The 13,612-nt window shown below is 44.0% G+C and overlaps 1 long non-coding RNA gene across 1 annotated transcript in view; it reads right to left on the reverse strand.

Annotated features, from left to right (window-relative positions):
• The window catches only part of LOC140911543 (uncharacterized), a 115,754-nt gene that overhangs the window by 83,063 nt on the left and 19,079 nt on the right, over positions 1 to 13,612 (reverse strand). Inside the window, exon 2 of the long non-coding RNA XR_012159041.2 lies at positions 5,572 to 5,650. This is a non-coding gene — a long non-coding RNA (uncharacterized LOC140911543). The remainder of the gene's footprint in view (positions 1 to 5,571; positions 5,651 to 13,612) is intronic.

Here is a 13,612-nt window from a genome sequence, read left to right on the forward strand (position 1 = left end):
GGGACTAGAATGGGTCTCTTTGTTCAAGTCAAAAGCCATCTCTCCAGCACAGCATTTTATCTTGCTCTCAGTGGTCTGAATTTTCCCTGAAGGCAGGCATGTTGCAGTACCACAAGGCAACCTGAGATTGAGTAGATAAGAGGAGGAGCAAATAGGGAGAGACTGGTACATTTTCGGGAGAAAGAGCAGGTACTGTGATCAGGCCCAGGTATTTCATAAGGGTGCTGTGACGTGCAGGGTGACTAGGCTGGTCTGTTGGCTCTCAGTACTGACATGTTTCTTACTTATGTGAGACTTCAGATGGAGCAGTTTTTAATTACATGGCTAGGTGAGGAGCATGTTCAAGCTTGTGGTTCTCATTCTCTGTGGGAGGAATCCTCTGGATATCAGGACCATAGTTTATCCCAAACACAGTGTTGGGTTGGGTTGAGATAAACATACAGTGACAATGACGGGATAGCTCTTTACACCAAATACTGATGAAAGGCAGTCCTTTTTGCCCACTGCATGCCCTGGATTGGCCTAGTGTGGGGAAGTGGGAGAGTATTTTCTGGTGGGGGTGGAGAGGGTACATTGTGCAGATTACTTAAATGGCTGTTCCTCTCTTTCGTTCTTCCCTTCCCAGTTAGAGGAATATAGGGGCCACCACGAGGACAGTGGTACATTCCATGTTTCCCTATGTACTCTGGGCTGCAGCTGATCACCATTTGGGGGTGGGAAGGAATTTTTCCTGCAGTGCAGAATTGACCCACTGCAGCTGGGAGTTTTTGCCTTTCCTTGAACATGTGGTAAGTGGGGTATAGGGGATTCCTGAGAAACAGTCAGAGGTCTGCCATGTATTTTGGGAGTGGAGATTTGTGTGTACAGTACCATGTTGTGTACACAGGAATTCTTTGCAGTAATAGATGCTATTGAGGCTTATGCCAAACTCTAGTTCAGGGCCAGGAGTGAGATGGCAATGGGATGTAATGAGTGGTAGGATGGGTGGAGGCTGTTTATCATGCACAGATTAAAAGTACCAATCTTTTGTACCCAGCTGTAGCCAGCCAGGGTTCTTGTCTGTTTTGGAGTTGCTTGTGGCCATAGATTTGAGGTGGTAATTGCACTGAACTACTGTTGACAGCCAGGAGTTGTAGGGATTTTTAATTTTCCATGTATTTATTAAGGTTACAGCTGTTAGTTTAAACCACAACTTGTGTGGAGTTTTTATTTGCCATAGCTTAGGGTCAACACCAATACATACTGTATTCTCTGGAAGTCAGTTTAGTGCTTATTTTCTAATCTTTTTACCTCTTATTTTATTACCTCTGTTTATTTCTTCCTTTTGCCTTTGGTGACTACAAAGAGCCAAATCAATGGATTTTTATGAAGGGAATGTGTAGGAGAAAAACCAACATCTTCCATGGATGGAATGGAATAGCTGTGTTCTGAGAGCAGCAGAGCTATCCTTTCCTCCCACTTTCCTATCTTTTGTCCATGGGGTATATTTTCAAAATAGAAAATGAGACCTACAGAGTTTCTGCTTGATAGGTTTGTTCAACTAATGTATTATAACATGCCAGCTTAGCCATTCTCTAAGCCCCAGATGTGACCCTATGCTTGAGTCTACTGTAGAAGGTGGGTCTTCCACGTAATGGAATTGTGTGCTACCTCACTGCTCTGCTGATGCCCCCATCGTGACTTTTTCAGTTAATTGAGTGGTATGTGCAACTAATGCCAAACATGTTTCTTGCAAAATGGGGGAGATTAGAGAGACCTCCTGTGAATGTGGATTGGTGCTAAATGTTTTTTAAGTGTTTGCTTTTGCAATTAGTTAGAATGTGTACACATTGCATGTTACACAATATGCTGTCCCTTGCCATTAAATTCAGAAAGCTGTTTTTCAGATTCTCTTGCTGACAAACTGTGGATTCCAGAGCTGGCAAAAGTCCTACTCATTGACTACAATAGGCTCGTAGGCTTAAAAATAAAAGCAGGGGAAGTAATACTGAAATAATTCTCTATTCTCACCTCTCTGAAGGAAAGGGTTGACATCACCAAGGACCTTGCATTATATATTTGAGAGATTTTCTGGTGGTGATTATTTAACCAGTGTTAGCACACCCAACTTCAGTGGGTGGAGGAATCTTGAAACCATCTTTCTTTTTTGCGTGCTGGTCCCTATGCATAATTCCAATGTGGGTTCGCATGTGCTTCGATTGCCTGGAGCCAGAGGATTTTGAAAGCAATATGCATTAGTCCACACATGTCTCGGCTCACCTTGTGCCTTCAACTGAGGAAATAAAGGGTGGTGTGGACCAACTGTCTCTCCAATTCCTTCTGATCACGGCTCAGGTCAGAACCTCCAATGTCGAAAGCTTCAGCTTTCTTCATCTGTGAATATATATTTAGATATCTGTAAATAGTTCTATATTCTAGAGTTTTAAAGTTTTTAATCTGATAATTTGTGCTTTATAATTAGTCTCCTTGAGCTGGGGAGCACCTCCCCGCTGCACACACGTACTGGTTTATGCCCAGGACTCCAGGCTTGAAAATTTGTGCTTCCTGCCTGTGATCCTTTTCAGTCGCCAACGACCACCAACGTTGCTTGTACATCCTTGGGGAAGCCCACATCATGGCAAAATGCATTTTCTGCCATTTGTTCCCCAGCCAAACCCAGAAAGGGTGCGAACTCCACCTTAGGAAGCACCTAATGAAGCCATGAATGCGGCCATGAAGCCGCAATCGGACCCAGGCTGAGGAACCCCACACACATCAGCCTGACTCAGCAAGCAGTGCACCTCCTGCTATGAGGTTCAAATCAGGAGTGAGGGAGTCTATCCCCACACATCCCTCAGCAGAGTCTTGTTGGGAGAGCAGGGAGCATTGTCATAAACATGAGGCTAAGTCTTCCTCCAAATCCACTTCAAAGAAGTCAGATTCAGCCCTACCTAAACCAAGAAATAGCTCAGCCCGAGAGAACTTAATAGATCCTAAGTCTCAGAGGCATGATAAGAAAGCTCACAAGTCTAGGGCTCCATCGGCACCAGTTGCGACCTGGCAGCCATAGTGCTTCCGGTACCTCCCAAGCACTAATCCTGGGATCTGCCGGACTGATGAAGACCAATTGCCAAGAGCATCTGTCACCTGCGGTTCCACAGATGTAGACTGTGGCACAGACTGTCTCTACTGCAGCTCCAGTGGTTCGGGTAGCCAGGACCCTCTTGCTCCAGGAAGGACCAAGACCTATGCTCCTCCTGAGGACATCTTCACTCTCACAGACTCTGAGTCTCCACTCCTTCAGGTCCTTCCCTTTTGAGGGAGGTCATGACTCCACCAAGGGATCTGGCTTTTGGGAGGAGTTTGTCTCCCATTCCATCTTCAGGCTATGATTTGCCCCCAGCAGCACTTTTGGTATCATTGTAGGAAGCAGAAGCGGTTTTTTTATGGGGAGATTCTGAAGTACCCAATGAACTGATATGCCCTTCTCCTCCAAGAGACACCTTCCTGGTCAGAAGACCTGGGCCAGCCTGGGACCAACTTCCATCTCATTGTCTACCCCGGAACAGTTATACCTCATGCTTTGGGGACCACCCCCCATTTGACCAGTCCTACTAGCCATACTGGGGGCCATGGGACCAGTTCCAGCTCACTGAGTCAAGTCTGCTAAGGAGTCACCTTTTCGCTCCCCTTTGAGGGGACAACCAGAGCTGCCCTGGATCCTGCTGAGGAGGAGCCTATATCAGATACTGTGATTTCAGTATTCCTCTACCTCCCCGATTAGCTCCTTGTCACTAAGTCACACCAAGAGGCCCAGGCATTGACTTTGACAGTGCTACAATTCGTCTCCAGGGGTCAGCGTAAAAGCCAAAAAACATATTCTTACCCCTGCACGGACTTTGTACTTTGTCAGGGTGTTCTTAAATTTCATTATAGCAAGGACTTACTTGCCAAGAGACAGGTTTCAGGCTATGATGTTATAGACTAGATCAAAACCAACCCCAGAGTGCCTGTCAAGACCAATCTCTCTCCTAAGCTATATGCACTTACGCCATGCCTTTTGCAAGACTCTACCTTTGTTGCCCACAAGTGTGGCTTCAAACTGTGTACTCACCAAATCGACAGTTCATAAGCACCATAGTGACTGTTCCCAACAAACTGATATCGTCCCTGTCATAGTGGAAGAATTGCCATCAGTTTGCATTGACATTCCCTTCCTCATCTCTGTACCAGACAGGATGATCATTACCAGTGTGTCCCTATTTGGCTGGGGACTCACATGGACATCCATACAGTGCAAGGCACATCTCAAGAATTCAGAATGCACCTCAATGCTCTTCAGCTGCGTGCAGTTTGAAGGGCTTGCAAAACCTTTCTCGTATTAATTCAAGGTCACTATGCCCTTATAATGTCAGACAACATCACAACCGTCTTTTACATCAACAAACTAGAAGGAGCAAGATCCACCCTTCTGTGTGCTGAAACAATCAGTATGTGGATCTGGTGCATTGGCAATCAGATCACCCTGTTGGCAGTCTGCCTCCCAGGAAACCAGAATTTGCTAACAGGCTCTCTCTGCAGATACTTTGCAGTCAATCATATGTGGGAGCTTCACAACTCTGTGGTAAACAATATTTTTTGCTCTACAGAAGATTCCCCACCAGAGACCTGTTTGCTTCCCAAACAAAGAGGAAGTACAACATGTGTTGCTCCAAAGATGTTCCGGATTGTCACTTACAATGAGATGATCTGCTCCTTCCATGTTCAGATCATCTGAATTATGCCTTCCTCCACTACCACTCCTGCCTCAAGTTTTGTGCAAGATTTGGTAGGACAGGGCATGAGTTATTCTCATTGCCCCCAACTGGCCCAGACCGTTTTGGTTCCTGAACCTCCTATGCATGTTATCTCAGGCACCAGTCATTAGTCTTATGTTTCCCAATCTCCTGACTCATGGAAACAGCAAGATCAGGCATCCCAACCAACTGTGGCTTCATCTCAGAGCCTGGTTTTTGCATGGGCACCATTCTTAGAGCAATCATGTTCTGAAGCTGTACAGCACATCCTTCTAATAGGAAGAGTTACCTAGCCAAGGGGAAGCATTTTTCTAACAGGGAGCACCAAAGACTTATTTCTCCAAAAGCTACAGATATTCCTCTTATTCTGGACTATATTCTTTCCTTGAAGACAGCAGGTTTATCTGTCAGTTCCTTAAGGCTCTGCTTGGCAGCAGTCAGTGCATATCCTCTGCCTTCACAGGGCTACCCCATCTTCCCTCATCCTCTGATTAGCAGATTCTGGAAAGGCCTAATCAACCTTCCCGCCTATATATGAAAAGCCTACTCCTCAATGGGACTTAACTCTTGTTTTCTCAGTACTCACTAAGCCTCCTTTTGAACCATTAGCTTCTTGCTCCATGTCTCTTGAATCCATGAATCCATCACCTCAGCCAGAAGGGTTAGTGAGTTTGAGGCATGGATGGTGGAGCCTCCTTACACTATATTCCATAAGGACAAGGCTTCATTAAGTTTACACTCTAATTCACCCTCCAAGTAGTCTCAGCATTTCACCTGAACCAGTCTACCCACTTACCTTCTTCCCAAAACCTCAGACATCCTCAGAAAAAAGGAGGCTCCATTCCCTCAACATCCAGAGAGCCACAACCTTTTACCTGCAGAGAATAAAAACAATCAGGGAGTTCCCTAAACTATTTGTCACCACAGTAAAAAGAGTCAGTGGTTAGGCTATCTCAAAGAATCTCTAAATGGATCTCGGGCTGTATTTTGCTCTGCTGTCAGTTAGCTAAACTTCTTCCTCCTCATAGGGTAAGAGCTCATTCCACAAGAGTACAAATAACATCTATGGCATCACTTCAAGAGGTTCCTTTACTTGGTATTTTTAAGGCAACTATATGGAGCTCAGTCCACACACTGGCTAGACATTGCATCTTTTGGAACAGCCGTCCTTCATTCAGCTCTGGCATCTATGACTTTGCACCCTCCTCCTATTTGAGTTCTTCTGGTCAGTCATCCATAGTGAAACACACATAGGAACCAGCACTTGAAGACAAAGTTAACTTAACTTGTAGTAAGTGGAGTTTCTTTGAGATGTCATCCCTATCTCCATTCCACTACCCACCCTCCTTCCCCTCTGCTTCAGATCTTCTCTGATCCTCACTGGAGAAGGAACTGGAGAGGCAGTCAGATCTCCCTGCACTTTATCTCCTTGGTTGGAGGCACGAGGTGAGGCAGGGCACACATGCGGACCAACAGACATGGCTTTCAAAATTCTCTGGTTCTGGGCACATGGAGCACATGCTTACCCTAGTGGAATACAGATGGGGACCACACATCTCAAAGAAACTCCAGTTACTATAAGATAAATAACTTTCTCTTACTGGGATAGTGTCATAGGTGGAGCTGGCCCATTAAAGGGGAAGTGGGGGTGGTACTCAGCCACATTTGTGCTATTTAACACTTCTCAAGGTAAAGGGAATGAGTGTTGGGGTCATGTTACAAGGGTAGCTTGTGACCATAGAAGAGGCCACCTGGGAAATATCAGGGTAACCTGTGCTCAGTAAAGGGAAAAACTCCAGTGAAAATGGACCTGAGAAAGGATGTTCCATTGAGGAGCAGGAAAGGACCAATGAGGAGGCTAGGCTCTGTACATAGGAAATAGCTCCAGGAAGGAAAGACTGGACAATTTCCATTATGGAACTGATAATTCAATTGTTAAGGTCCCAGGATCGGAAACCCTGGTAGAAGGTGAGTGTGGGTTCTCTCTGTGCTGCCACCTGTTGAGATGGTATGCCTGCTCACAACAGGGAGACGAATCAGTATTGGAGGGCTGGGAGCTGATCCCAGAGAAGGGCTAAAGACTGTCATGGAAGAGAACAGACCCACAGAGGTGGCCTACGCCCAGCAAGAATGTGAGGCAGAAGATTGGGTTGTGTTTACTTTTGGCCTTTGACTCTGGAAGGGGGTAGACTTTGAGACTTAGATGGAGGACTAAGTCACCTCAACAATCTAACTAGGCTGGAAAGTGGTGGATGACTACTGAGAGGGGAAACTGGGCAGATGATGGGCCTGCTACAGGTAGCCACAATACAAGCCACAGAGTTCTATAATGCCATGTCTCAGATCAAGATAGATCACCACATGTTGATTAAAAGTACTATTGTACTTTGTACTATTAAAAGTAAAAGTGTTATAATCTTTACTGTATATAGACTGGATTAAATCTTCAGGTTCCTGGCCATATGGGCAACTTGCCCTTGCTTGGGCAAAATGTGGGTGCCCCTTTTCCTCCTGATGCTATAGAAACACAGTTAACATTTACTGTCTAATGACTCTTACAATAGACTTCTCTGACAAGAATCATTTAATAGTTTAAATTTATTAATTTTAACTAAAGAAAATTAAACATTCATGAGGATAGGCCCGATGACCAAAACAAATATTTTAGTAGCATTTTAAAAATTCCTGAGAAAAAGCAAGTAAATCCACTCATTTTTCCTAGTATAAAGAAACATTTCAGAGCTTATGGGAGCTTGAGGACACCAGCAAACATTTTGGATAGGTTTAGAAGATACTTTGAGAGATTGTAGGATCTTAGTTGTGATATAACTCAGCCTTAATAAAAACATAATTTTGTAATTAATATGTTGCCTTATTAATATATTGATTTTTAGAAGGCATGCCAAGGTGTGCTTCCTTTGGAGCACAATATGAAAACTATTTTTTCTAAAAGCTATGATATTTTTGGTATTTCTAAGGTGCCTATCACCTGTGCCTAGGCACTGAATGAAATTACTTGGATGCACAGCTTCCAAAAATCATTTGCCTACTTTCTAATGGCAGGGTTTGGATATCTGTTTGTTTGTGTGCTAAGTTTTTCTAGACAAAAGAGGGTGTTATACTAACAAAAAGCTTGATGATGGATGCACACATACGTATTCTGACAAACAGTGCTTTCAGGCGTCCCCAAGAGCTGGTGAAGCTCAATAAGAGATACAGTTGACACAATCATTTCATTATCTGCTTCAGCCATTTATAATTCCTTATGCTTTTTTCTAATTGAGTGCCCAACCTGGAAATCCTGCCATTATTCTTCCTGTATGAATCATTTATGGAAAGGTCACTTTGGCACCTGCTACTGATCTGTGGTTTGACATCTCTTCCATCCAAGTTTCCAACTCACATAATCTCTATTGTGGTTAATGTTTGTTTTTTCCTCACTAGCCAGTTTCAGATCAATGCAGTTACTTTCCACTGATTCTATGACCTTTGAGATTAATCATTTTTACTCTGTTGACCGATCCCACTGTAGTCTATTTCTTTGAATGATGCTTTAAGTGTGCATTTTTTTAACAAAGTCAGGCTACATCTTGAAGGCATAACATATGAAGTGGCATACTTCCACCTGAACATTTTTTCTGCTATGTTTCCTGGAGAAAATCCAAGAATCTCTGACCTCACTGAGGAAGGGGCAAAAATATGTGAGTTATCCATCTCCCTGCTAATCTTGAAATAGTGTATGCCAAAATGGTGAAGCTGTAAGATATTTTGAGCTGTGTATTCAATTATTAGGTGAAAATACATTCTCTATATACTAGAGAAGCATGTGGAGGCCCCAACCAAGATCAGGACCCTATTGTGCTTGGCACTCTACAAACACATCGTGAGAGAAGTTTTCTGCTCCAAAGAGTTTACAATCTAAATAGACAGGACCAACAAAAGAGTATGTCTGGGTGAGGAACGGAGAGGTGAAGCAACTTGCCCAAGTTAGCATACAAGATCTGTGGCAGAACCAAGAATAGAACCCAGGTATCCTGAATCCTAGCCCACTGCCATGTCCATTGGACTGCGCTGCCTCCATTATACATACCCTGTTATGAATATGGACGGGAGTATGCAAATGAATGTATGTAATGTTATTGTAGGGATGACTATGCTAGTATTTCTAGCATGAACTAAGTGTTTCCAGAAGCCTATGCAGGTCTGACTACACTGAGTATTCATACAATTAATAACATTTGTGCTTCTCTCCAAGCGGTGTACATCCTGAATGCTTACCAGACTTTACAGACACAGTCAGCAAACAAAACCAAACCAGAGGACAAGGTGGTGTGAGATAAGAGTGAAAGAACCTACATAGCACTTAGCTACGTTTGCCAAAAGGGTAGATATGTAAACACAGGGTCAATGTGATGATTCTCTTTTCTGGAGGCTGTACATTTAAGTGTGCCTGTTTGCGATGGGGGAGGGCTGTCAGTCAAGTCAGGCCCCTTTTTCCACAGTGAATAGAATACTTGCTTGCTTTCTCATGGAACCTTCTTTCAATCATCCTGACGGAGTACATTGTGTGTTTATTTCTTGTGTACACAAATAATAACAAAGAAAATAGTGTCCAGGATGGGATGGTACAAACAGCAACAGAGATTACATTGTAATACTGAGAACGCAGTCTGTTAATTTTTCAGTACCGGCCATTGTGAACTGACTCACAGCTCTGCCCCTCAGCAAGCGGGAAGTAGACTCTTTATATTTTAAGATGTAGTGTGAACAGAGCAGAGCCAGAGACATTTCCCCTTTATATTCAACTACTTAACCGTCCCTTGCCTTTCAGGAAGTTTTTCCTCTTTTGTTGAGTTGTATGTCACTTTAATGGCCTATACTTGAAAGCACCATTTCTTAAAAAAAAAAAAAATTATATATATATACTGACTAATATATATCATTGTGAAAGAGTATGGTGTATTCTTTCTGGACAAATTCAGATATTGACCTTTATGTTTATACTCATGACACTTTAAATCAGGGATCTCAAACTCAAATCACCTCAAGGGCCACATGAGGACTAGTACATTGGCCCGAGGGCTGCATCACTGACACCTTTTTCATATAAAGGTAAAAAAGTCCTGCCCCCACTCCACCCCTTCCATGAGGCCCTGCCCCTGCCTTGCCTCTTCCCACCCCTTCCCTGCCCCCATTCCAATCCCTTCCCCAAAGTCCACACCCCAACTCCGCCCCCTCCCTGCCCCTATTCCAACCCCTTCCACAAATCACTACCCCAGCCCTGCCTCTTCTTCGCCTCCTCCCCTGAGCGCGTGGCTCCCTACTCCTCCCCCCTCCCTCCTGGAAAGCACTAAGCACTGCCAAACGGGAAGCGCCTGGAGGTAAGCAGAGGAATGGGGATACGGTGCACTGGGGAGGTGCAGGTGAGGGGAGCTTGGCGCTCCCAGGAAATAACTCCGGGGGATGTGGAGAGCTTGGCAGGCCACAGCAAATAACTCTGCGGGCTGCGTGTTTAAGACCCCTGCTTTAAATAGATCTTCTATTACTCAACTCTCTCCTGCCTTATTATTATACGTTCTCAAGGGCACACTTCACTGCAGCTTCCAGTGAATGCATGTAACATGTCTGTGTAGCTACAGGAATGCCACAGTATAAAACCTAAGAAAATGCAGCACGTCTTAAAACAAGTGTCCCTTTTACTTAACCAGTGAATAGGCCTTGTGCTGCCTCTGCACAAGAATGAATTTCAATCCCAGGCTGCTTTGTCTTCCAGAAATGCCAACTGGCACTTTTTCCGTGGCCCAGTGCTCCCCCTACTGGGAAAATGGCATGTTGCATTTACAATATTTAAAATACAGTCATCCTTTAAAATGAAATCCTACTGCTAATAAATAAGAGGTGATACAGCTCAGTTTGAACCTTCCAAAGGAGCCTTTCACCAAGACTACATGGTGTAGTTCAGACACATATGCCTCCACAGTTTAAGACACTCTCATGTACAAAACATCACTTTGCTAGCTGCAGACAAAGTAAAGCACGAATAGACAAAGACTGGATTTCTTGCAAATATAATATTGCCTTTCTATTTTTGTGTGGCATCCATCCTAGAAAAAATACCAGGAGAGCACTATAAAAGAAAGATAGGAGGAGGAGGTGTGTGTATGTTGAAGTCATTGACAAGTCAATAATCTATCAGTTTTTCTGTTGGAATGGGGAAAATAGCAGTTTTGATTTTATCTTGAAAATGATAGAGAGACATCTGTTGTGAAGCAGACTCCTAGATTAAAATTAATAGATTAAGACCAAAAGGGACCATTGTGGTCATTTATTTTGACATCCTGCAGAACACAGGCCGTAGGATATCCCGGAATTGATTCCTCCTTCAAGTGCAATAGCTGTGGCTGAACTACAACGTATCTTTTAGAAAAGCATCCAATCTTGATTTTAAAATGTCCGGTGATGGAGAATCCACCACAGTCCTTGATAAATTGTTCCAATGAGTAATTACTCACTTTAAAATAAATTACCTGTATTTCTAGACTGCATTTTCTTAGCTTTAACTTCCAGCGATTGGATAATGTTGTTCTGTTTTCTCCTAGATTGAAGAGCCATTTGTTACAGTTCAGGGTAACTGCACCTGTCTTTCCTCTCAGTGGCCCAGCAAAGGCACCCACTGTCAAGCGTCCAGCTCCCCAGCCATCACCTCTCTTGGGTGAAGACCAATCTCTCTCTCCCTTCTGACCAGGGTATTGCTAGGTTGAACAGTTCCCTGCCTTGACTGTGTTATTCCCCAGAAAGCACAGTCTGACTAAGCAGGCGTGCTTTGCTTCTGTCCTCAGAACACTGTACAATTGTCCCAGTTATAGGTGGTCGTGTAGTTTGTTCTAGGAAGCCTATTTTATTCTTAAAGATTACAGAGAAAACACCTTAAAAACAATAAAAACCTAAGCTGTCACTCACGAAAGCTCATGCTCAAATAAATTGGTTAGTCTCTAAAGTGCCACAAGTACTCCTTTTCTTTTTACATGCATACCACTAACCTTACCAGAGATCTACCTCCTCCATGGGGTCTGGCAGGAACCTTCAAAACCTCAACCAGCATTTTCCTGTGGTTTCAAGTTCATCACACCCTTTGCTCAGAAGGAAAACACAGTCTTACAGGCAGCTGGGTAGACCGAAGGTCTTTCCAACTCTTTCCTAAGGATTGGTGCCTGCCCTAGCTCATGCCCATTTGCTGCATGAGAGCAAAATCCCTAAGTCAGTTCACCACCAGGTTATTTATCCCAACATCCTTTCTTTGTCGGATGGTTTCTAGCAAATCCAGTCTGAACCTCTGAAGAAGAGGAGATCAGTCAGACAGTAGATCCCCTCCCCAGGACAAAGTTTCAAAGGGCTAATAACATGAGGAATTACATAAGCATAACCCTTTCTCTAAGAGAGATTACATACAGATTCATGGAGGTTAAGTCCATTAATGCCTATTGGCCAGGATGGGTAAGAAATGGTGTCCCTAGCCTCTGTTTGTCAGAGGGTGGAGATGGATGGTAGGAGAGAGATCACTAGATCATTACCTATTGGGTTCACTCCCTCTGGGGCACCTGGCATTGGCCACTGTCGGTAGACTGTCGGATACTGGGCTGGATGGACCTTTGGTCTGACCCAGTATGGCCGTTCTTATGTTCTTATACAGTCTCACAATAACACAAACACTTGCATTTTAATACAATGGACCCTGACAGTATTAAACTTAATTCAGATTAAAATAGATAATCAAGTTTATCCAGGATATTGCATATGTCACACCATCTACTGTATTATCAAATTTTTTACCCCACGTGGGTGCTTATAGACTTTGATCAAATAGGATGGGAATAAATCTGGGGCAGATTTTTAAAAAGTCAAAAGTCACTTGTTTCCACTTTATGCATGCAATTACCATGTGCATGAATTGCGGCGAGGAGGTTTGGGGGCAAGTTTTATAGACAGATATCCATCTAACAATGTATATGTAAATGCCCATTTAGGAAAAAAAAGCAGAGTTTTGGTTAATACAAACCTAATGGCATAGAATAGGGGTGGCCAACCTCTGGCTCTGGAGCCACATGCGGCTCTTCAGAAGTTAATATGCGGCTCCTTGTATAGGTACCGACTTCGGGGCTGGAGCTCCAGACCTGAACCTTCCAATGTGCGGGGGGGTGCTCACTGCTCAACTCCTGGCTCTGCCACAGGCCCTGCCTCCACCCATTCCTGCCCCCTCCCCTGAGCCTGCCATGCCCTCACTCCTCCCCAGAACCTCCCGCATGCCGCAGAACAGCTGATCAGGAGGTGTGGGAAAGGAGTGGAAGGAGCTGATTGGCAGGACTGCCGGGGGGCCGGAGGTGCTGGGAGCCAGGGGGAGCTGGGGGGGGGGGCTGTTGGCATATTACTGTGGCTCTTTGGCAATGTACATTGGTAAATTCTGGCTGCTTCTCAGGCTCAGGTTGGCCACCCCGGCGTAGAAAAACAGTGAAACTGTCTACAAAAGCCACTGAAGGACCTGTATAAGCTGGTGGTCAACTTGTCTAGTAAAAATAGGATTTTTAAAAACACTGACCAAATAAACCTTAAAGATATCAAAATGGTTACTTGTCAAAGTATAGTGGAGTGCATCTGACATGCACAATTGTCTAGCCTAGCTTTAGTGCAGGACTAACCACCCAGGGTCACTGTTTTTTGTAGTACTGTATTAAAAATAACTTGGAGGTGCTGCCACTTACACAGACTTGACACATAAAGTAGCATGTTCAGAGGCAAGTTACAGTGGTGTATATAATACAGTTGATGTAATGACCACACTG

Source organism: Lepidochelys kempii, chromosome 5 (genome assembly GCF_965140285.1).
Source record: "Lepidochelys kempii isolate rLepKem1 chromosome 5, rLepKem1.hap1, whole genome shotgun sequence".
Classification (NCBI taxonomy): Eukaryota; Metazoa; Chordata; order Testudines; family Cheloniidae; genus Lepidochelys; species Lepidochelys kempii.